The following is a 26,812-nucleotide window of genomic DNA, read 5'->3' on the forward strand; positions in this document are numbered from 1 at the left end:
ATTGGAGACCTGGGACAATATGGTTCCTATCCTCTAGAGCAGGGCTCTCCAAACCTGTTTCCTGGAGAGCTACCCTCCTGTAGGTTTTAACTCCAACCCTGTTCCTGGATAGCTACCCTCCTGTAGGTTTTCAATCCAACCCTGTTCCTGGAGAGATACCCTCATGCAGGTTTTAACTCCAACCCTGTTCCTGGAGAGCTACCCTCCTGTAGGTTTTCAATCCAGCCCTGTTCCTGGGGAGCTACCCTCCTGTAGGTTTTCACTTCAACCCTGTTCCTGGGGAGCTAGCCTCCTGTAGGTTTTCACTTCAACCCTGTTCCTGGGGAGCTACCCTCCTGTAGGTTTTCACTCCAACCCCAGTTGTAACTATCTTAACTCAGCTGATCAACCACGTAGTTTTTAGAATCAGGTGTGCTAGATTAGGGTCATAGTGAAACCTACAGGACAGCAGCTCCCCAGGAACAGGACTGGAGAGCCTTGCTCTAGTGGGATAATATAGTTAGTTGGTGCAGAGTTGATAACATTGAGGGGATGTTGTACTGAGAGCAATATTACAGGGGAAACTAGCTCTGGTCCTAAGGCGTAGTGGTGCACTAATGGGGGAACACGCACTACAACTTGGACCAGAGATCGAGGGAAACCTGCAGGTATCTTCATCAAGCACTACACACACACACACACACACACACACACACACACACACACACACACACACACACACACACACACACACACACACACACACACACACACACACACACACACACACACACACACACACACACACACACACACACACACGAGAAGAACAAGAGAAATCAACTGTACAGTAATATTACAAAGTGCAGATCAATCATCCATGCTATGGTTTATCCTTAAATATTAAGTATAGTAGAAATGTAAATGAGCGCTAAAAACAAATACACAACTCCATCCATTCCCTCCATCCATTACGTATGCATATCCCCCCCTCCCCAAGGTCCTCAGGGTACAGGGTTGTATTCGTTACGGCACAACGCAACAAAAACCTTTTTCTAAGGAAACATCCAGGTAGTTCCTCCTCGTTTCATTATGTTTGGTGCCTAGTGAAAATGACCCAGGTGTCGTCCGTTGGTCTGGTCAGAGGGCAGGGACCTGAAAGTGAGGCCCACCTCCCCTCATGCAGGCTCGTCTGTTCTGGAAGTCACACTGCGTCTCAGAGTAGCGCTGCTGATCGAGGATCAGGTCTCCATGTCCATATAATGGTATTCAATACGATCTGAAAGGCAAAACTGATCCTAAATCAGCAATTGTACTCAGACACTTTGTGAATATGGCCCTGTTCTGTTCAGTTTGAGGCTTTCCCAGACTAATAACAGAGCGAGGAACTGTTGAGTGGCTCAAAGAGGGCATTCAGGGTGTCATTCCTCCGTTTAAGAAAACATTATCTCCATCTGAAAGTTGTACCAGGGCCCTAAAGAGAGACCAAATAGACGGTTTGATTAAGGGTTGGTGCCTTAAGGAATGAGTCAGCATTTTAGGATGGGAGTGTGTGTCCTACCAGGTATCTAGGCATAGTAGCAGGGAGAGACAAGCAGGTCGGTCAGAACCAGCAGCTGGTCGTCAGTGAACTGCTGTTTGTGTTCCTGCCAGTTGTCATGATGAGTCCGCCGGAAATTAGACAGGGTCTTCTTCACAGACATCTTCAGGAGAGAGAGAGAGAGAGAGAGAGAGAGAGAGAGAGAGAGAGAGAGAGAGAGAGAGAGAGAGAGAGAGAGAGAGAGAGAGAGAGAGAGATTCAGGAGCGAGATTCAGGAGAGAGAGAGATTCAGGAGAGAGAGCGAGATTCAGGATCGAGGGAGAGCGAGATTCAGGATCGAGGGAGATTCAGGAGAGAGAGAGAGCGGGATTCAGGAGCGAGGGAGAGCGAGATTCAGGAGAGAGAGAGCGAGATTCAGGAGCGAGGGAGAGCGAGATTCAGGAGCGAGGGAGAGCGAGATTCAGGAGCGAGAGAGAGCGAGATTCAGGAGCGAGAGAGAGCGAGATTCAGGAGCGAGGGAGAGCGAGATTCAGGAGAGAGAGAGAGCGAGATTCAGGAGAGAGAGAGCGCGATTCAGGAGCGAAAGAGAGCGAGAGTGACAGAGAGCATGTTATTGAGCTGTGTGTGTTAGTCCTCCTCACCTCAATGGGCTGTGTGTCATTGAGGTGGACGCTCAGGTTCATCAGAAGTTGGGGCATCCAGCTGGGAACATCGTAGGGGCTGGACAGGATACAGGCACTCAGACCTAACACTCCAGCATGTCGCCTCACTAGATCTACACACGCACACGCACACACACGGGGGGGGGCATTGAAAACTGAGCTATAGCATGTTCAGCAAGGTTAAGACAAATGCATTTTAGAAGCCTATCTAACACAACCATGGCAACTGTGTTCCAAGTAAACAATTGACCGTTGGATGTAGACAGCTATGTTCTAATACCCACACTAGTGTTAAAATGAAGATGCACTAAATATACAAAAGTATGTGGACACCCCTTCAAATTAGTGGATTTGACTATTTCAGCCTCACCCATTGCTGAAAGGTGTATAAAATCGAGCACACGGCCATGCAATCTCCATAGACAAACATTGCAGTAGAATGGCCTTACTGAAGAGCTCATTGACTTTCAACGTGGCACCATCGTCATAGGATGCCACCTTTCCAACAAGTCAGTTCGTCAAATTTCTGCGCTGCTAAGCCTAATCACGCAACAGTGCCCGACCTCACTAATGATCGTAGCTGAACGGAAGCAAGTCCCAGCAGAAATGTTCCAACATCTAGTGGAAAACCTTCCCAGAAGAGTGGAGGCTGTTATAGTAGCAAAGGGGGGACCAACTCTATATTAATGCCCATGGTTTTGGAATGAGATGTTCGACGAGCACGTGTCCACATACTTTTGGTCATGTAGTGTATGTAGTGGCCATTTTAAGTGGTATTTAGCGTGGACCGAGTAACAGAGCCAGTATGTAGTGTGGACAGAGCCAGTATGTAGTGCGGACAGAGTAACAGAGCCAGTATGTAGTGCGGACAGAGTAACAGAGCCAGTATGTAGTGCGGACAGAGTAACAGAGCCAGTATGTAGTGCGGACAGAGTAACAGAGCCCGTATGTAGTGCGGACAGAGTAACAGAGCCAGTATGTAGTGCGGACAGAGTAACAGAGCCCGTATGTAGTGCGGACAGAGTAACAGAGCCAGTATGTAGTGCGGACAGAGCCAGTATGTAGTGCGGACAGAGTAACAGAGCCCGTATGTAGTGTGGACAGAGTAACAGAGCCAGTATGTAGTGCGGACAGAGTAACAGAGCCAGTATGTAGTGCGGACAGAGTAACAGAGCCAGTATGTAGTGCGGACAGAGTAACAGAGCCAGTATGTAGTGCGGACAGAGTAACAGAGCCAGTATGTAGTGCGGACAGAGTAACAGAGCCCGTATGTACAGAGTAACAGAGCCCGTATGTAGTGCGGACAGAGTAACAGAGCCAGTATGTAGTGCGGACAGAGTAACAGAGCCAGTATGTAGTGCGGACAGAGTAACAGAGCCAGTATGTAGTGCGGACAGAGTAACAGAGCCAGTATGTAGTGCGGACAGAGTAACAGAGCCAGTATGTAGTGCGGACAGAGTAACAGAGCCAATATGTAGTGCGGACAGAGTAACAGAGCCAGTATGTAGTGCGGACAGAGTAACAGAGCCAATATGTAGTGCGGACAGAGTAACAGAGCCAGTATGTAGTGTGGACTAGAGTATTAACATTAGAGGTCGACCGATGATGATTTTTCAACGCCGATACCGATTTTTGGAGGACCAAAAAAGAAGATACCGATTTGTAAGTCGCTCTGGATAAGAGCATCTGCTAAATGACTTAAATGTAAATGTAAATGGAAACAGCAAATTATTATATATATATATTTGTATTAATGACAATTACAACAATACTGAATGAACACTTATACATCAATAAAATTAATTTAGTCTCAAGTAAATAATGACACATGTTCAATTTAGTTTAAATAATGTAAAAACAAAGTGTTGGAGAAGTGAAAGTGCAATATGTGCCATGTAAAAAAGCTAACGTTTCAGTTCGTTGCTCAGAACATGAGAACATATGAAAGCTGGTGGTTCATTTTACCATGAGTCTTCAATATTCCCAGTTAAGAAGTTTTAGGTTTTTAGTTATTATAGGAATTATAGGACTATTTCTATACCATTTGTATTTCATATACCTTTGACTTTGGGGATGTTCTTATAGGCACTATAGTATTGCCAGCCTAATCTCGGGAGTTGATAGGCTTGAAGTCATAAACAGCGCAATGCTTGAAGCACAGCGAAGAGCTGCTGGCAAACGCAGGAAAGTGCTGTTTGAATGAATGCCTACGAGGCTGCTGCTGCCTACCATCGCTCAGTCAGACTGCTGTCAACAATCAAATCATAGACTTAATTATAATATAATACCACACAGAAATACCAGCCTTTGGACATTAAAATGGTAAAATCCGGAAACTATCATTTCGAAAACAAAACGTTTATTCATTCAGTGAAATACAGAACCGGTCCATATTTTATCTAACGGATGGCAACCCTAAGTCTAAATATTCTTGTTACATTGCACAACCTTCAATGTTATGTCATAATTATGTTAAATTCTGGAAAATTAATTACAGCCTGTGTTAGGAAGAAATGGTCTTCATACAGTTCACAACGAGCCAGGCGGCCCAAACTGCTGCATATACCCTGACTCTGTTGCAAGAGAAGTGACATAATTTACCTAGTTAAAATAAATTCATGTTAGCAGGCATATTAACTAAATATGCAGGTTTAAATATATATACTTGTGTATTGATTTTAAGAAAGGCATGGATGTTTATGGTTAGGTACACGTTGGAGCAACGACAATGCTTTTTTCACCAATGCGCTTGTTACATCATCACCCGTTTGACGAAGTAGGCTGTGATTCGATGATACATTAACAGGCACCGCATCGATTATATGCAACGCAGGACACACTAGATAAACTAGTAATATCATCAACCATACAGTATGTAGTTAACTAGTGATTATGTTAAGATGTATAGTTTTTATAAGATAAGGTTAATGCTAGCTAGCAACTTACCTTGGCTCCTTGCTGCACTCCCGTAACAGGTAGTCAGTCTGTCACGCAGTCTCCTCGTGGAGTGCAATGTAATCGGCCCTGATCGGTGTCCAAAAACGCAGATTACCGATTGCTATGAAAACTTGAAATCGGCCCTAATTAAATCATCCATTCCGATAAATCGGTCGACCTCTAATTAACATGTTTGTCACTTAGCAGACACTGTTATCCAGAGCGGCTTATAGGTATAATTTGCTCATGGCTACCTCCAGAGGGGATGGTGTCCACCACGGAGCCCTTATAGGTATAATTTGCTCATGGCTACCTCCAGAGGGGATGGTGTCCACCACGGAGCCCTTATAGGTATAATTTGCTCATGGCTACCTCCAGAGGGGATGGTGTCCACCACAGAGCCCTTATAGGTATAATTTGCTCATGGCTACCTCCAGAGGGGATGGTGTCCACCACAGAGCCCTTATAGGTATAATTTGCTCATGGCTACCTCCAGAGGGGATGGTGTCCACCACAGAGCCCTTATAGGTATAATTTGCTCATGGCTACCTCCAGAGGGGATGGTGTCCACCACGAGCCCTTATAGGTATAATTTGCTCATGGCTACCTCCAGAGGGGATGGTGTCCACCACAGAGCCCAGCTCCCTCTTCCTCTTCTTGGGTAGGCGGGTCTTACAGAGGGCCTCGAAGTGGCTCTGCATGGGGCCCTCTATAGACAGGAAGTTACACTGAAGGAAACCGCTCAGAGTGGTGGCAGCCATCTCCCTCACCTGGGGGAGAGAAGGAAAGAGATGTGATATGTGGAGCTGGCTGATCCATTATGTACTGACTAGATCTGCTCAACAGACAGAAGCTCCGTCTAAACTCTCCTCCTCCTCAAAATGCAGTGAAGGGCTGAGGAGCGAGACCATAGTTGGACATTGTCCTCCAATACTCTTGAGAAGTAGGAAGAGATGAATCACTGAAAGCTTAATTAAGATGGAGCCAGAGAGAACAGGGAGAGCAGAAAGAGAGAGCGAGCGCGCAGGCGGGAAGAGAGAGAGCGAGCAGGGAGAGGGAGCAGGGAGAGAGAGGGAGTGAGCAGGGAGAGAGAGTGAGCAGGGAGAGGAATGGAGTGAGCAGGTAGAAAGAGTGAGCAGAGAGAGAGAGGGAGTGAGCAGGGAGAGAGAGGGAGTGAGCAGGGAGAGCGAGCAGGCAGGGAGAGCGAGCAGGCAGGGAGAGCGAGCAGGCAGGGAGAGCGAGCAGGCAGGGAGAGCGAGCAGGCAGGGAGAGCGAGCAGGCAGGGAGAGCGAGCAGGCAGGGAGAGCGAGCAGGCAGGGAGAGCGAGCAGGCAGGGAGGGGGGGAGAGCGAGCAGGGAGAGGGGGGAGAGAGCGAGCAGGGAGAGGGGGGAGAGAGCGAGCAGGGAGAGGGGAGAGCGAGCAGGGAGGGGAGCGAGCAGAGAGGGAGCGAGCAGAGAGGGAGCGAGCAGGGAGAGGGGGCGAGCAGGGAGAGGGGGCGAGCAGGGAGAGGGAGAGAGGGAGCGAGCAGGGAGAGGGGCGAGCAGGGAGAGGGGGCGAGCAGGGAGAGGGAGAGAGGGAGCGAGCAGGGAGAGGGAGAGAGGGAGCGAGCAGGGAGAGGGGGGAGGGGCGAGCAGGGAGAGGGGGCGAGCAGGGAGAGGGGGCGAGCAGGGAGAGGGGGCGAGCAGGGAGAGGGGCGAGCAGGGAGAGGGGCGAGCAGGGAGAGGGAGAGAGGGAGCGAGCAGGGAGAGAGAGTGAGCGGGGAGAGTGAGCGAGCAGGGAGAGCGGGCGGAGCAGGGAGAGGGGGAGCGAGCAGGGAGAGGGAGAGAGGGAGCGAGCAGGGAGAGGGAGAGTGAGCGGGGAGAGCGAGCGAGCAGGGAGAGGGGGAGAGGGAGAGCGAGCAGGGAGAGGGGGAGACGGAGCGAGCGAGCGAGAGGGCGAGACGGAGCGAGCGAGCGAGCGAGCGAGCAGGGAGAGAGAGAGCGCGAGCGAGGGGAGAGAGGAAGCGAGTGAGCGGGTGCGAGCGAGCGGGGAGAGGGTGCGAGCGAGCGCGGAATGGGGGAGAGGGAGCGAGTGAGCGAATAGGGTGAGGGAGGGAGCGAGCAAACAGGGAGAGGGAGCGAGCGAACAGGGAGAGGGAGCGAGCGAACAGGGAGAGGGAGCGAGCGAGTGAACAGGGAGAGGGAGCGAGCGAGCGAACAGGGAGAGGGAGCGAGCGAGCGAACAGGGAGAGGGAGCGAGCGAACAGGGAGAGGGAGCGAGCGAGCGAACAGGGAGAGGGAGCGAGCGAGCGAACAGGGAGAGGGAGCGAGCGAGCGAACAGGGAGGGAGCGAGCGAGCGAACAGGGAGGGAGCGAGCGAGCGAACAGGGAGAGGGAGCGAGCGAGCGAACAGGGAGGGAGCGAGCGAGCGAACAGGGAGGGAGCGAGCGAGCGAACAGGGAGAGGACAGTGAGAGAGAGAACAGTGAGAGAGAGAGAACAGTGAGAGAGAACGAGAGAGAGAGAGAGAGAGAGAGAACAGTGAGAGAGAGAAAGAGAGAACAGTGAGATCCACAAAGAATTCGAAAACAAATCTAATTTTGATAAACTCCCTATTTACTGGGTGAAATTCCACAGTGTGCCATCACAGCAGCAAGATTTGTTACCTGTTGCCGCAAGAAAAGGGCAACCAGTAAAGAACAAACACCATTTTAAATACAACTCATATTTATGCTTATTTATTGTACATTGTTAAAACACTGTATATATATAATATGACATTTTAAATGTCTTTATTGTTTTTAAACTTCTGTATGTGTGATGTTTACTGTTCATTTTTATTGTTTATTTCACTTTATATATTATCTACCTCACTTGCTTTGGCAATGTTAACACGTTGCCCATGCCAATAAAGCCCTTGAATTTAATTGAATTTAATTGAGAGAGAGAACAGTGAGAGAACAGTGAGAGAAAGAAAGAACAGTGAGAGAGAAAGAGAGAGAAAGAGAGAGAACAGTGAGAGAGAGAAAGAGAGAGAAAGAGTGAACAGTGAGAGAGAAAGAGAGAACAGTGAGTGTAGATTTCACCGATTGACTCAGTCTCACCCTTGAGAGCACAAAGCAAAAGGCTCAGGTTCTGTAGCTAGGCTACGTACTGTACAGTGGACTGGGGAGGAAGAAACACCTACATCTGCAGTCAATAATTACGAAGAAATAACAGCTCCTGATCAGTTAGTCTGTTATACGCATGCGCACACACACACACACACACACACACACACACACACACACACACACACACACACACACACACACACACACACACACACACACACACACACACACACACACACACACACACACACACAGGGCGATATGGACAAAAAGTTTACAACACCAATGTGGCCCACAGTTATTATTATTTTTTTTACCCTTAAAGCTACTCATTTGAATGCTATCAGTTTTCCCATTAAGAATCACCAAACATGTACTTCAAACTTCACATTTCTCTAGTAGGGCCCACAGCTATCCGTCTTTCCTGTATCAAGACGGTGCTCTGCTCCCGTCCCCCAACACATTCCACAGCTATATACACACACACACACACACATATATACACATACATATACACATACATATATATATATATCTTTGCTGTATCAACACCGTGCTCTGCTCCCGTCCCCCAACACATTCCACAACTATCTATATACATATATATACATAGAGGGCAGGTCAGACTATATATAGAGGGCAGGTCATTAGACTAGAAGACAGGTCATTAGACTAGAGGACGGGTCATCAGACTAGAGGACGGGTCATCAGACTAGAGGACAGGTCATTAGACTAGAGGACAGGTCAATAGACTAGAGGACAGGTCATTAGAATAGAAGGCAGGTCATTAGAATAGAGGGCAGGTCATTAGACTAGAGGACAGGTCATTAGACTAGAGGGCAGGTCATTAGACTAGAGGGCAGGTCATTAGACTAGAGGGCAGGTCATTAGAATAGAAGGCAGGTCATTAGAATAGAAGGCAGGTCATTAGAATAGAAGGCAGGTCATTAGAATAGAGGGCAGGTCATTAGAATAGAGGGCAGGTCATTAGAATAGAGGGCAGGTCATTAGACTAGAGGACAGGTCATTAGACTAGAGGACAGGTCATTAGACTAGAGGACAGGTCATTAGACTAGAGGACAGGTCATTAGACTAGAGGACAGGTCATTAGACTAGAGGACAGGTCATTAGACTAAAGGACAGGTCATTAGACTAGAGGACAGGTCATTAGACTAGAGGACAGGTCATTAGACTAGAGGACAGGTCATTAGACTAGAGGACAAGTGAATTGGGGTATTTTGTCTGAAAAGAAACACAGAAGAGGCAACATCACCATCCCCATAGCAACAGAATACTCCTGCCATGTGGTTTCCATAGCAACAAGGGGGAGAATAAGGAGGAAGAGTGCTGGAAGACAGGGCCTGTGACACACACACACACACACACACACACACACACACACACACACACACACACACACACACACACACACACACACACACACACACACACACACACACACACACACACACACACACACACACACACACACACACACACACACACACACACACAATTATGTCTTCTTCAATGTGATCTGTAACCTCCAGACCTAACTATCTACCATTCTGTCTTCTTCAATGTGATCTGTAACCTCCAGACCTAACTATCTACCATTCTGTCTTCTTCAATGTGATCTGTAACCTCCAGACCTAACTATCTACCATTCTGTCTTCTTCAATGTGATCTGTAACCTCCAGACCTAACTATCTACCATTCTGTCTTCTTCAATGTGATCTGTAACCTCCAGACCTAACTATCTACCATTCTGTCTTCTTCAATGTGATCTGTAACCTCCAGACCTAACTATCTACCATTCTGTCTTCTTCAATGTGATCTGTAACCTCCAGACCTAACTATCTACCATTCTGTCTTCTTCAATGTGATCTGTAACCTCCAGACCTAACTATCTACCATTCTGTCTTCTTCAATGTGATCTGTAACCTCCAGACCTAACTATCTACCATTCTGTCTTCTTCAATGTGATCTGTAACCTCCAGACTTAACTATCTACCATTCTGTCTTCTTCAATGTGATCTGTAACCTCCAGACCTAACTATCTACCATTCTGTCTTCTTCAATGTGATCTGTAACCTCCAGACCTAACTATCTACCATTCTGTCTTCTTCAATGTGATCTGTAACCTCTAGACCTAACTATCTACCATTCTGTCTTCTTCAATGTGATCTGTAACCTCCAGACCTAACTATCTACCATTCTGTCTTCTTCAATGTGATCTGTAACCTCTAGACCTAACTATCTACCATTCTGTCTTCTTCAATGTGATCTGTAACCTCTAGACCTAACTATCTACCATTCTGTCTTCTTCAATGTGATCTGTAACCTCTAGACCTAACTATCTACCATTCTGTCTTCTTCAATGTGATCTGTAACCTCTAGACCTAACTATCTACCATTCTGTCTTCTTCAATGTGATCTGTAACCTCTAGACCTAACTATCTACCATTCTGTCTTCTTCAATGTGATCTGTAACCTCTAGACCTAACTATCTACCATTCTGTCTTCTTCAATGTGATCTGTAACCTCTAGACCTAACTATCTACCATTCTGTCTTCTTCAGTCATGACACCACCTGTCCTTCAGTCTGTTGTGTATTATGATCATCCTCTCTGTTGAACTAATTTTCTACATTCAATCAAATGTATTTATAAAACACTTTTTACATCAGCAGATGTCACTACGTGCTAAAAACAGAAGGAACAACTACCTAGAAAGGCAAGAACCTAGGAAGAAACCTAGAGAGGAACCAGACTCTGAAGGGTGGCCAGTCCTCCTCTGGTTGTGCCGGTGGAGATAAGAGTACATGGCGATGAAGGCCAGATTGTTCTTCAAGATGTTCAAATATTCATAGATGACCAGCAGGGTGAAATAATAATCACAGTGGTTGTAGAGGGTGCAACAGTTCATCAGCTCAGGAGTAAATATCAGTTGGCTTTTCATAGCTGAGCATTCAGAGGTCGAGACAGCGGGGGGAGCGAGAGATACAGGATATATATGTGTGTGTGTGTGTGTGTGTGTGTGTGTGTGTGTGTGTGTGTGTGTGTGTGTGTGTGTGTGTGTGTGTGTGTGTGTGTGTGTGTGTGTGTGTGTGTGTGTGTGTGTGTGTGTGTTTGCGTTACCTCCAGCTGCTCGTCCTCCAGCAGGCGTATGACCAGTGCTCTGACGTCGTTGACAGCTCCCTGGTCGCTCATAAAGGTGAACAGGTTGTAGAAGACCATGATCTGTAGGTACGTCAGCACCGTGTAGCGAGCATGCCACGAACTGCTACCCGCTATCTGGAATATAACGGAACTATGTTAATATCATGACAGTAATGATCTGTAGGGACGTCAGCACCGTGTAGCGAGCATGCCACGAACTGCTACCCGCTATCTGGAATATAACGGAACTATGTTAATATCATGACAGTAATGATCTGTAGGGACGTCAGCACCGTGTAGCGAGCATGCCACGAACTGCTACCCGCTATCTGGAATATAACGGAACTATGTTAATATCATGACAGTAATGATCTGTAGGGACGTCAGCACCGTGTAGCGAGCATGCCACGAACTGCTGTAACACCATCCAGCATTTACCACAAACTACTGTAACACCACCCAGCATGTACCAAACTACTGTAACACCATCCAGCATGTACCACAAACTACTGTAACACCAGCCAGCATGTACCACAAATGACTGTAACACCACCCAGCATGTACCACAGACTACAGTAACCCCATCCAGCATGTACCACAAACTACTGTAACACCATCCAGCATGTACCACAAACTACTGTACCACCACCCAGCATGTACCACAAACTATTGTAACACCATCCAGCATGTACCAAACTACTGTAACACCATCCAGCATGTACCAAACTACTGTAACACCATCCAGCATGTACCAAACTACTGTAACACCATCCAACATGTACCAGACTACTGTAACACCATCCAGCATGTACCAAACTACTGTAACACCACCCAGCATGCACCAAACTACTGTAACACCACCCAGCATGCACCAAACTACTGTAACACCATCCATCATGTACCAGACTACTGTAACACCATCCAGCATGTACCAGACTACTGTAACACCATCCAGCATGTACCACAAACTACTGTAACACCATCCAGCATGTACCACACACTACTGTAACACCATCCAGCATGTACCACAAACTACTGTAACACCATCCAGCATGTACCAGACTACTGTAACACCATCCAGCATGTACCAGACTACTGTAACACCATCCAGCATGTACCACAAACTACTGTAACACCATCCAGCATGTACCACACACTACTGTAACACCATCCAGCATGTACCACAAACTACTGTAACACCATCCAGCATGTACCACAAACTACTGTAACACCATCCAGCATGTACCACAAACTACTGTGACACCATCCAGCATGTACCACAAACTACTGTGACACCATCCAGCATGTACCACAAACTACTGTAACACCATCCAGCATGTACCACAAACTACTGTAACACCATCCAGCATGTACCAAACTACTGTAACACCATCCAGCATGTACCAAACTACTGTAACACCATCCAGCATGTACCAAACTACTGTAACATAATCCAGCATGTACCACAAACAACTGTAACACCATCCAGCATGTACCAAACGACTGTAACACCACCCAGCATGTACCAAACTACTGTAACACCATCCAGCATGTACCACAAACTACTGTAACATAATCCCAAGAGACCACCATCCAGTGTGTACCACAAACCACAGTAACATAGTCCCAAGAGAACACCATCCAGCGTGTACCACAAACTACTGTAACATAATCCCAAGAGAACACCATCCAGCATGTACCACAAACTACTGTAACATAATCCCAAGAGAACACCATCCAGCGTGTACCACAAACTACTGTAACATAATCCCAAGAGAACACCATCCAGCGTGTACCACAAACTACTGTAACATAATCCCAAGAGAACACCATCCAGCGTGTACCACAAACTACTGTAACATAATCCCAAGAGAACACCATCCAGCGTGTACCACAAACTACTGTAACATAATCCCAAGAGAACACCATCCAGCGTGTACCACAAACTACTGTAACATAATCCCAAGAGAACAGCGTGTACCACAAACTACTGTAACATAATCCCAAGAGAACAGCGTGTACCACAAACTACAGTAACACCATCCAGCGTGTACCACAAACTACAGTAACATAATCCCAAGAGAACACCATCCAGCGTGTACCACAAACTACAGTAACATAATCCCAAGAGAACACCATCCAGCGTGTACCACAAACTACTGTAACATAATCCCAAGAGAACACCATCCAGCGTGTACCACAAACTACAGTAACATAATCCCAAGAGAACACCATCCAGCGTGTACCACAAACTACAGTAACATAATCCCAAGAGAACACCATCCAGCGTGTACCACAAACTACTGTAACATAATCCCAAGAGAACACCATCCAGCGTGTACCACAAACTACAGTAACATAATCCCAAGAGAACACCATCCAGCGTGTACCACAAACTACTGTAACATAATCCCAAGAGAACAGCGTGTACCACAAACTACAGTAACACCATCCAGCGTGTACCACAAACTACAGTAACATAATCCCAAGAGAACACCATCCAGCATGTACCACAAACTACAGTAACATAATCCCAAGAGAACACCATCCAGCGTGTACCACAAACTACAGTAACATAATCCCAAGAGAACACCATCCAGCGTGTACCACAAACTACTGTAACATAGTCCCAAGAGAACACCATGCAGCGTGTACCACAAACTACTGTAACATAATCCCAAGAGAACACCATCCAGCGTGTACCACAAACTACTGTAACATAATCCCAAGAGAACACCATCCAGTCACAAACTACTGTAACATAATCCCAAGAGAACACCACCAGCGTGTACCACAAACTACTGTAACATAATCCCAAGAGAACAGCGTGTACCACAAACTACAGTAACACCATCCAGCTGTACCACAAACTACATAACATAATCCCAAGAGAACACCATCCAGCTGTACCACAAAAATACAGTAACATAATCCCAAGAGCGTACCACAAACTACTGTAACATAGTCCCAAGAGAACACCATCCAGCGTGTACCACAAACTACAGTAACATAATCCCAAGAGAACACCATCCAGCGTTGTTACTGTAACATAGTCCCAAGAGAACACCATCCAGCGATCACAAACTACTGTAACATAATCCCAAGAGAACACCATCCAGCGTGTACCACAAACTACTGTAACATAATCCCAAGAGAACACCATCCAGCGTGTACCACAAACTACCCAAGAGAACACCATGTATCAAGAGAACACCATCCAGCTGTACCACAAACTACTGTAACATAATCCCAAGAGAACACCATCCAGCGTGTACCACAAACTACAGTTAATCCCACACCATCCAGCGTGTACCACAAACTACAGTAACATAATCCCAAGAGAACACCATCCAGCGTGTACCACAAACTACTGTAACATAATCCATCCAGCCCACAAACTACTGTAACATAATCCCAAGAGAACACCATCCAGCGTGTACCACAAACTACAGTAACATAATCCCAAGAGAACAAACCATCCAGCTGTACCACAAACTACTGTAACATAATCCCAAGAGAACACCATCCAGCGTGTACCACAAACTACTGTAACATAATCCCAAGAGAACACCATCCAGCACAAACTACTGCATAATCCCAAGTCCAGCCACAAACTACAGTAACATAATCCCAAGAGAACACCATCCAGCGTGTACCACAAACTACTGTAACATAATCCCAAGAGAACACCATCCAGTACCACAAACACAGTAACATAATCAAGAGAACACCATGTACCACAAACTACTGTAACATAATCCCAAGAGAACACCATCCAGCGTGTACTGTAACACCCAAACTACTGTAACATAATGAGAATCACCATCCAGCGTGTACCACAAACTACAGTAACATAATCCCAAGAGAACACCATCCAGCGTGTACCACAAACTACTGTAACATAATCCCAAGAGAACAGCGTGTACCACAAACTACAGTAACACCATCCAGCGTGTACCACAAACTACAGTAACATAATCCCAAGAGAACACCATCCAGCATGTACCACAAACTACAGTAACACCATCCAGCATGTACCACAAACTACAGTAACATAATCCCAAGAGAACACCATCCAGGTACCACAAACTACAGTAACATAATCCCAAGAGAACACCATCCAGCGTTATTAGTAACATAATCCCAAGAGAACACCATCCAGCGTGTACCACAAACTACTGTAACTAGTCCCAAGAGAACACCATCCAGCCTGTATCACAAACTACTGTAACATAATCCCAAGAGAACACCATCCAGCGTGTACCACAAACTACTGTAACATAATCCCAAGAGAACAGCGTGGGTACCACAAACTACATCCAGCGTGTACCACAAACTACAGTAACATAATCCCAAGAGAACACCATCCAGCATGTACCACAAACTACAGTAACACCATCCAGCATGTACCACAAACTACAGTAACATAATCCCAAGAGAACACCATCCAGCGTGTACCACAAAATACAGTAACATAATCCCAAGAGAACACCATCCAGCGTGTACCACAAACTACTGTAACATAGTCCCAAGAGAACACCATCAGCGTACCACAAACTACTGTAACATAATCCCAAGAGAACACCATCCAGCGTGTACCACAAACTACTGTAACATAGTCCCAAGAGAACACCATCCAGCCTGTATTCAAACTAGTTTCCCAAGATGGGTTACTGTAACATAGGGAACACCATCCAGGGTGTACCACAAACTACTGTAACATAATCCCAAGAGAACACCATCCAGCGTGTTTGATGGGTCCCAAGAGAACACCATCCAATGTGTACCACAAACTACAGTAACATAATCAGTAACATAATCCCAAGAGAACACCATTTGTCCCAAGAGAACATGGCGTGTACCACAAACTACTGTAACATAATCCCAAGAGAACACCATCCAGCGTGTACCACAAACTACTGTAACATAGTCCCAAGAGAACACCATCAGCCTGTATCACAAACTTGACTGGTTAATCCCAAGAGAACACCATCCAGCGTGTACCACAAACTGTCTTCAGTGTACCCAAACTACTGTAACATAATCCCAAGAGAACACCATCCAGGGTGTACCACAAACTACTGTTTGAGGCGTGTACCACAAACTACAGTAACATAGTCCTTCTGTGTCCTTCTGTAGCTCATCCTGTAAGTCGCTTTGGATAAAAGCGTCTGCTAAATGGCTATTATATTATTATTATTATTATATTTATTATATTAGAACACCATCCAGCGTGTACCACAAACTACAGTAACATAGTCCCAAGAGAACACCATCCAGCGTGTACCACAAACTACTGTAACATAATCCCAAGAGAACAGCGTGTACCACAAACTACAGTAACATAGTCCCAAGAGAACACCATCCAGGTGTACCACAAACCTTACAGCAACTTCTAACAAACATTTTGCAGAGGCTCAGAGAGTTGTTAGAACCAGAGTCTTGACATGTTTTTTAACCCTTTTCTCTTTGGAGATTGCAGTGAATGGAGAAAGTGGTTGTAGATGAGTCTGGCCTGTTTTTGTGTGTGTGTGTACACACCTCTTGTTGGGCCAGCAGGACCAGTGGTATCTGCTCTGTGTAAGATCCCTGGGACATCAGAGACAGACAGGTCTTTGCATCCCTCTTCAGCTCATCATAACTGTCATCATTCTCCACTGAGGATCTAAGAGAGACAGATGAGGGTTGTTAGCATTCAGCCAGAGGATGATAGAGTCTGGTTCCTCTCAGATTTCTTCCTTCCTTGAACCCACCTTGAAAAGCAGGGGTTGGAGCTTCTGGAACGGCTGTCAGAAGGAGCTCCAGCACTGGCCATCAGCCACTTGAGTACTTTGCATACATAACCAACATTTTCTGACCAAGGTCTTCATAACTAAACGTTTGGCACATTGAATTACTGAAATCTGTATCGTGATCCAGTGAGCCGACTCTTCTCTCTTGGCTTTACACCTGGGTTTAGTTCTCTATCCCTGACCTGTCTTCAGTAGTTTGATAACTGGGTTAATACCTGGGTTAGGGGTCGTACCTCCTTTTGTAGTTTGATGGGTTAGGGTCGTAAAGTAGTTTGATGGGTTAGGGGTCTTTGTTTTCAGTAGTTTGATGGGTTAGGGGTCGTACCTGTCTTCAGTAGTTTGATGGCCTGTGTCTATGACTGACGTGGTTCTGGTTAGATACGCAGCAGTAGCGCTCTGTGAACTCCTTGATGCGGGGCGAGGCCGTGGGCTGGGTGTAATGAGGTTGACGTCTATCATGAAGATGTAGGTGAGGACGCTGGAGAAGAGAGGAAAGAGAACGAAAGAGGAGGCAGAGGGAGATTAACACCTTTAGTTTAGTTCACTCATGAATCTGAATTTTGAACTTTTTGATGATTCTTTTTTCGACAGTTTGCTGGTTAGATACCAACAATTCTGAATGAACTATGATCTCTTTGCCAACCTGTGAAAAGTTAGGACAAATGTTTACCTACTATGACTGACGTGTGGTTAGATACCGAGCTGAATGAACTATGACTGACGTGTGGTTAGATACCTAGCTGAATGAACTATGACTGACGTGTGGTTAGATACCTAGCTGAATGAACTATGACTGACGTGTGGTTAGATACCTAGCTGAATGAACTATGACTGACGTGTGATTAGATACCGAGCTGAATGAACTATGACTGACGTGTGGTTAGATACCGAGCTGAATGAACTATGACTGACGTGTGGTTAGATACCTAGCTGAATGAACTATGACTGACGTGTGGTTAGATACCTAGCTGAATGAACTATGACTGATGTGGTAAGTGGCAGTAAGCTATGGACAAGAGGGTCAGCAATGAAAATGTTTGTGTAATGTGTTGGCGAGGTCCTACCTTCCGATGCGCTCACGGACGTTCTTGTAGACCTGTGTGAGTTTGGGCTCTAGGTACTGCAGCAGTCTGTGGAGCAGCTCAGGGACCCTCCACTCCTGTTGAGCCAGGCCCCCCTGCAGCACATACAGACGACTGGGCAGGAGAGAGGAGAGTTATACACACACCTAACCCTCCTGCAGAGTCAGGCTTCCCTGCAGAATATACAAACGACTGGACAGGAGAGTTACACGCACGCACGCACGCACACACACACACCTAACCCTCCTGCTGAGTCAGGCTTCCTTGCAGAATATACAAACGACTGGACAGGAGAGTTATACACACACACCTAACCCTCCTGCTGAGTCAGGCTTCCCTGCAGAATATACAGATGATTGGACAGGAGAGAGGAGAGTTATACACACACCTAACCCTAAGGCTAAGTCAGGCCTCCCTGCAGAGTACACAGAAGACTGGACAGGAAAGAGGAGAGTTATACACACACCTAACCCTAACGCTAAGTCAGGCCTCCCTGCAGAGTACACAGAAGACTGGACAGGAGAGAACAATAAAATATAATCAAAAAGAAAGGAGGACCAAGGCACTCATATTATTATTCTTGACTCACAGACAAACATTTTACAGACAAACAAACCATCATCGACCCAGACTCCATAGTTGTGTTTGAATACCCATACGAACATACTGTTTACTACATACTTAATAGGTATATACACTACATACTATTAGTTCATTTTAGCACACTGTAAACGAACGGTATCCTTTCAGTTGAGCGTACTTCGCCTGTCGACCGGAAGTTGATGCTGTTGCTATGCAACCTCTTGCTAGCTTGTTAGCATAACAAATGACTAGCTACCTATCTCTCTGATTTGGTCCTGCCGTACATACCTATACGTACGCTACGGTCACAAGACGCAGGCCTCCTTATTGTCCCTAGAATTTCTAAGCAATTTCTCAAGCCCAGCTGGAGGCAGGGCTTTCTCCTATAGAGCTCCATTTTTATGGAATGGTCTGCCTACCCATGTCAGAGAAGCAAACTCGGTCTCAACCTTTAAGTCTTTACTGAAGACTCATCTCTTCAGTGGGTCATATGATTGAGTGTAGTCTGGCCCAGGAGTGGGAGGGTGAACGGAAAGGCTCTGGAGCAACGAACCGCCCTTGCTGTCTCTGCCTGGCCGGTTCCCCTCTTTCCACTGGGATTCTCTGCCTCTAACCCTATTACAGTGAGTCACTGGCTTACTGGGGCTCTCTCATGCCGTCCCTGCAGGGGGTGCATCACCTGAGTGGGTTGATTCACTGTTGTGGTCATCGTGTCTGGGTTGGCCCTATTCGGTGTCCTGTGTGAATCTAAGTGTGCGTTCTCTAATTCTCTCCTTTCTTTCTCTCTCTCGGAGAACCTGAGCCCTAGGACCATGCCCCAGGACTACCTGACATGATGACTCCTTGCTGTCCACAGTCCACCTGGCCATGCTGCTGCTCCAGTTTCAACTGACCTGAGCCCTAGGACCATGCCCCAGGACTACCTGACATGATGACTCCTTGCTGTCCCCAGTCCACCTGGCCATGCTGCTGCTCCAGTTTCAACTGTTCTGCCTTACTATTATTTGACCATGCTGATCATTTATGAACATTTGAACATCTTGGCCATGTTCTGTTATAATCTCCACCCGGCACAGCCAGAAGAGGACGGGCCACCCCACATATGCTCTCTCTAATTCTCTCTTTCTTTCTCTCTCTCTCTCTCGGAGGACCTGAGCCCTAGGACCGTGCCCCAGGACTACCTGACATGATGACTCCTTGCTGTCCCCGGTCCACCTGACTGTGCTGCTGCTCCAGTTTCAACTGTTCTGCCTTGTTATTATTCGACCATGCTGGTCATTTATGAACATTTGAACATCTTGGCCATGTTCTGTTATAATCTCCACCTGGCACAGCCAGAAGAGGACTGGCCACCCCACATGGCCTGGTTCCTCTCTAGGTTTCTTCCTAGGTTTTGGCCTTTCTAGGGAGTTTTCCTAGCCACCGTGCTTCTACACCTGCATTGCTTGCTGTTTGGGGTTTTAGACTGGGTTTCTGTACAGCACTTTGAGATATCAGCTGATGTACGAAGGGCTATATAAATAAATTTGATTTGATTTAGACTTTTTACGACTTCAGGTGTGTTCGTAAATTCAATCTGGAGTGCACTCTGGGCGTACGTAATTTCAGAGAGTTGTCAAATTGTCTGTTAGTAAATTCAGTGTTTGGCTCTTGGAGCATTCAGAGCGCACACTGGACCCTCTGGCCGAGGAGAAGGGTTGATCCAAGCGTTCGAATGTGCTGGGAAGTTAGACGCATTAGTACTAGCCTACTAACGTTAGCTAGCTAGCTAACATACCGGTACATACCGCTGTAATGATATGTTGTGGTTCGTAAGGAAAGCGCAGCTAACAAATTGTCAGTCAACGTAACTTATTTGAAAAGTCATTATTTTATTACATTGCTCAAAATATCTTAACATTTGTCATAATTAGTTAAAGCAATGAAATTGTATCTGCTCTAGTCGGACTTCGGCTCAAATCGGCTGCATATTCGCAGCCATTTTCTTGAAATCTGAAACCGTTGTGAAGCCACGCCCATTCTCTGTATTATTATTATTATGATTGTATTCATTGTATTGTGCTCTCAAAACATGGAAATAGTGTCCACTGCTTGTATACTTCATATTTTGGCGAATTTAGTACGACATCCGGGAACTTTTGGCACACTAACTATATCCATACTATGGCCAATAAGCATACTATATACTCAATTTACATCACAAAAAGTAAAGGTAGTACGAGTATTGGAACACAGCTCATCTCTTCCATGCAGGACTAGTCGTCTGGGCACATATGGAGCAGAATAAATACACCCGTCCACAGAAACACCTAGACACTAATAGGATGAGAATTAAAGGAGACAAGGTGTTTCCTTACCAGGCATCTACGAAGGATCCCCCCTCCCCGTTGACTGGAGATTCCATCAGCATTTCAAACAACCAGTGGAGCTTCCTGGGGTCTCTGCTCTCCTGTACAACACAACCAACCTAAAGTCAACATCTGTTCTCCTGTACAATAACAAGGTCAAATGTCAACAGCATGGAAGCAGGGAAGGAAACAAGGAGAGAGGATGCATTTGGGACCAGAGGAACTACCAATTGAGAAAGAACCTGAAAGAAATGGACTGCTGAATGAGAGGGATGGGATGGTTAGCAGCTTACACAGGCTGTGGCGATGCAGGTGCCCCAGTCAGCGTATGTTTCTACAGTGATGTTGTTCAGAGCTGTACGGATCAGAGGACACAGCAGCTCCCACAGACTCTCCACCTGGGAGGGGAACATAGGTCAAAGGTCAAGGACTTAACAAATATTCAACTTTTATTTATCTAGGTAAGTCAGTTAAGAACAAATGCTTATTTGCAATGAGGACCGGCAGTACTGGTTATAAGCATGGTGTTACCACAGCGTATGTCTCTCTTCCCTACCTTGCCATAGGTCCAGTGAGTTCCTTCCTCTCCCCTACCTTGCCATAGCTCCAGTGTGTTCCTTCCTCTCCCCTACCTTGCCATAGCTCCAGTGTGTTCCTTCCTCTCCCCTACCTTGCCATAGCTCCAGTGTGTTCCTTCCTCTCCCCTACCTTGCCATAGGTCCAGTGTGTTCCTTCCTCTCCCCTACCTTGCCATAGCTCCAGTGCTTGCTGCCTCTGATCAGTCCAGAGGTGATCTCTGCTACACAGCGCTGTTTGCTCTCATGTGTGTCGGCCACCAGACGCTCCATGTGTGGTTTCAACAGGGGCAGAAAGGCATCGTTGAAGTTCCGGAACAGGCCCTGAGGGATAGAGGAGAGGAATAAAACACAGTTAGGGAAGCCTGATTCTTAACTAGGGTTGCCATATCAGAAATCCTGGTTGGAGGATTCTGGATTTCCTGCTTATTCCAGGAAACTTCCAGACGTGTTTTCTAGAAAACTGGGGATTTTGGATTACCAGTTACCAGTACAGAGTCAATGTGCAGGTGTTACGAGGTAATAACTTGTCTATATACAGGGAGTATCAGTACCTGCCCGCAACCTGCCCGCTTGACCCTATCCCCTCCTCTCTTCTCCAGACCATTTCCGGAGACCTTCTCCCTTACCTCACCTCGCTCATCAACTCATCCCTGACCGCTGGCTACGTCCCTTCCGTCTTCAAGTGAGCGAGAGTTGCACCCCTTCTGAAAAAACCTACACTCGATCCCTCCGATGTCAACAATTACAGACCAGTATCCCTTCTTTCTTTTCTCTCCAAAACTCTTGAACGTGCCGTCCTTGGCCAGCTCTCCCGCTATCTCTCTCTGAATGACCTTCTTGATCCAAATCAGTCAGGTTTCAAGACTAGTCATTCAACTGAGACTGCTCTCCTCTGTATCACGGAGGCGCTCCGCACTGCTAAAGCTAACTCTCTCTCCTCTGCTCTCATCCTTCTAGATCTGTCGGCTGCCTTCGATACTGTGAACCATCAGATCCTCCTCTCCACCCTCTCCGAGTTGGGCATCTCCGGCGCGGCCCACGCTTGGATTGCGTCCTACCTGACAGGTCGCTCCTACCAGGTGGCGTGGCGAGAATCTGTCTCCTCACCACGCGCTCTCACCACTGGTGTCCCCCAGGGCTCTGTTCTTGGCCCTCTCCTATTCTCGCTATACACCAAGTCACTTGGCTCTGTCATAACCTCACATGGTCTCTCTTATCATTGCTATGCAGACGACACACAATTAATCTTCTCCTTTCCCCCTTCTGATGACCAGGTGGCGAATCGCATCTCTGCATGTCTGGCAGACATATCAGTGTCATATCATACAGGTCACGTGGGGGGTAGTATATGGGGCTTTGGTGACAAAACGGATGGCACTGTGATAGACTGCATCCAATTTGCTGAGTAGAGTGTTGGAGTCTATTGTGTAAATGACATCGCCGAAGTCAAGGATCGGCAGGATAGTCAGTTTTATGGAAGCATGAGTAAAGGAGGCTTTGTAGCAAAATAGGAAGCTGATTCTAGATTGAGTTTTGGATTGGAGATGCTTAATGTGAGTCTGGAAGGAGAGTTTATAGTCTAACCAGACACAAAGGTATTTGTAGTTGTCCACATATTCTAAGTCAGAACCGTCCAAAGTAGTGATCCTAGTCGGGCAGGTGCGGGCAGCGATCGGTAGAAAAGCAAGCATTTAGTTTTACTAGCATTTAAGAGCAGTTGGAGGCCACGGAAGGAGTGTTGTATGGCGTTGCATCTCATCTGGAGGTTTGTTAACACAGTGTCCAAAGAAGGGCCAGAAGTATACAGAAGTGTGTTGTCTGCGTAAAGGTGGATCAGAGAATCACCAGCAGCAACAGCGACATCATTGATATATACAGAGAAAAAGTCGGCCAGAGAATTAAACCCTGTGGCACCCCCATAGAGGCCCTCTGATTTGACACACTTAACTCTGACAAGTAGTTGGTGAGGCAGTCACTTGAGAATAAGAATGCGGTGATTGACAGAGTCGAAAGCCTTGGCCAGGTCGATGAAGACAGCTGCACAGTACTGTCTTTTATCCATGGCAGTTATGATATTGTTTAGGACCTTGGGCGTGGCTGAGGTACACCCATGGCCAACTCGGAAACCAGATTGCATAGCGGAAAAGGTACGGTTGGATTCGAAATGGTCGGTGATCTGTTTATTAACTTGGCTTTCGAAGACTTTAGAAAGGCAGGGCAGGATGGATATAGGTCTGTAATAATTTGTGTCTGGAGTGTCTCCCCATTTGAAGAAGGGGATGACCGTGGCAACTTTCCAATCTTTAGGGAACGCAGACGATATGAAAGAGGTTGAACAGGCTAGTAATAGGGTTCGCAACAATTGAGGCAGATACTTTCAGAAAGAGAGGGTACAGATTGTCTAGCCCGGCTGATTTGTAGGGGTCCAGATTTTGCAGCTCTTTCAGACGATCAGCTATCTGGATTTGGGTGAAGCAGAAGCGGGGGGGCTTGGGCAAGTTGCTGCGGGGGGTGCAGAGCTGTTGGCCGTGGTCGCGGTAGCCAGGTGGAAAGCAAGGCCAGCCGTAGAAAAATAATTATTGAAATTCTTGATTATCGTAGATTTATCAGTGGTGACAGTATTTCCTAGCCTCTGTGCAGTGGGCAGCTGGGAGGAGGTGCTCTTATTCTACATGGAGGATTTTACAGTGTCCCAGAACGTTTGGGAATTCATGCTACAGGATGCAAATTTATCTTTGAAAAAGCTAGCCTTTGCTTTCCAACTGCATGTGTATATTGGTTCCTAACTTCCCTGAAAAGTTGCATATCACGGGGGCTATTCGATGCTAATGCAGTACACCACAGGATGGTTTTGTGCTGGTCAAGGGCAGTCAAGTCTGGAGTGAACCAAGGGCTATATCTGCTCTTAGTTCTACATTTTTTGAACGGGGCATGCTTATTTAATGCAACCGCTGTGTCAGATTTTTTTTTAAATGGCGCTCAGAGCCCAAACTAGCCAATAGAATATCCACCATGTTGCTCAGTAAACATTAGTCATAAATAGCATTATAAACATTCACTTACCTTTGATGATCTTCATCAGAATGCACTCGCAGTTTCACAATAAATGTTTGTTTTGTTCGATAATGTCCATAATTTATTTCTATATAGGTTCTTTTGTTAGGGTGTTTGGTAAACAAATCCAAAAGCGCGTTCAGGTCCAGTCGGACAAAAAGTTAAAAAAGTTATGTTACAGGTCGAAGAAACTTGTCAAACTAAGTATAGAATCAATCTTTAGGATGTTTTTATCATAAATGTTCAATAATGTTCCAACCGGAGAATTCAATTGTCTGTAGAAAAGCAATGGAACAAGAGATACATCTCATGTGAAATGCGCGTGACTGACAACGAGGCTGCTACCCCTTAGTCAAACAGCTCTCATTCGCTCCCACTTCACAGTAGAGGCCTGAAATGTTCTAAAGACAGTTGACATCTAGTGGAAGCCTTAGGAAGTGCAAAATAACCCATGTCCCACTGTGAATTCGATAGGGGCTGAGTTAAAAAACGACAAACCTCAGATTTCCCACTTCCTGGTTTGATTTTTTCTCAGGTTTTTGCCTGCCATATGAGTTCTGTTATACTCACAGACATCATTCAAACAGTTTTAGAAACTTCAGAGTGTTTTCTATTCAATATTAATAATAATATTAATTTATTAGCATCTGGGACTGAGTAAGAGGCCGTATACTCTGGGCACGCTATTCATCCAAAAGTGAAAATGCTGCCCCCTATCCCAAAGTTAAGGAGAAGTGTATCTAAAGTTCCATGCATAAAACTTGAATTTTCATCGACATTTATAATGAGTATTTCTGTGAATTCATGTGGCTCTCTGAAAAATCATAGCATGTTTCTGAACTACTGAACATAACATACCAATGTAAAATACGATTTTTGGATTTAAATATGCACTTTATCGAACAAAACATACATGTATTGTGTAACATGAAGTCCTATGAGTGCCATCTGATGAAGATCATCAAATGTTAGTGATTCATTTTATCTCTATTTGTGCTTTTTGTGACTCCTCTCTTTGGCTGGAAAAATGGCTGGGTTTTTCTGCGGCTTGGTGGTGACCTAACATAATAGTTTGTGGAGCTTTCGCTGTAAAGCATTTTTTAAATCAAGACACTGTGGCTGGATTAACGAGAATTTGATCTTTAAAATGGTGAAATTTGATTTATGAGATTTCTGTTGATTTGTATTTGGCGCCCTGCAATTTCATTGGCTGTTGGCGAGGGGTTCCGTTTCTGTCCAAGACAGGTTAAGATGGTGAGGAAATCACATTTAAAGAATATCCAGGCATCCTCTACTAACGGTATGAGGTCAGTATCCAGGATACCAGGGCCAGGTCGATTAAAAAGGCCTGCTACCCGAAGTGTTTTAGGGAGCGTTTGACAGTGATGAGGGGTAGTCGTTTGACAGCGGATCCATTACGGACGCAGGCAATGAGGCAGTGATCGCTGAGATCCTGGTTGAAGACAGCAGAGGTGTATTTAGAGGGCAGGTTGATCAGGATGATATATATGAGGGTGCCTCGTGTTTACGGATTTGGGGTTGTACCTGGTAGGTTCCTTGATAATGTGTGAGATTGAGGGTATCTAGCGTAGATTGTAGGGCGGCCTGGGTGTTAAGAATGTCCCAGTTTAGGTCACCTAACAGTACGAACTCTGAAGATAAATGAGGGGCAATTAATTTGCATATGGAGTCCAGGGCACAACTGGAGGCTGAGGGGGGTCTACAGCAAGCGGTAACAGTGAGAGACTTATTTCTGGAAAGGTGAATTTTTAGAAGTAGAAGCTCAAACTGTTTGGGCACAGACCTGGATAGCATGACAGAACTCTGCAGGCTGTCTCTGCAGTAGATTGCGACCCCGCCCCCACGGCAGTTCTATCTTGGCGGAAAATATTGTAGTTGGGGATGAACATTTCTTTTTTTTTGTGGCCTTCTTAAGCCAGGATTCAGACACGGCTAGGACATCAGAGTTGGCAGAGTGTGCAAACAAACTTAGGGAGGAGGCTTCTG

At 46.0% G+C, this 26,812-nt stretch overlaps 1 pseudogene; it reads right to left on the reverse strand.

Annotated features, from left to right (window-relative positions):
- Nucleotides 1–241: 241 nt before the first annotated feature.
- The window catches only part of LOC124038649, a 99,083-nt pseudogene continuing 72,512 nt past the window's right edge, over nt 242–26,812 (reverse strand).

Source organism: Oncorhynchus gorbuscha, linkage group LG06 (assembly GCF_021184085.1).
Source record: "Oncorhynchus gorbuscha isolate QuinsamMale2020 ecotype Even-year linkage group LG06, OgorEven_v1.0, whole genome shotgun sequence".
Taxonomy (NCBI): domain Eukaryota; kingdom Metazoa; phylum Chordata; class Actinopteri; order Salmoniformes; family Salmonidae; genus Oncorhynchus; species Oncorhynchus gorbuscha.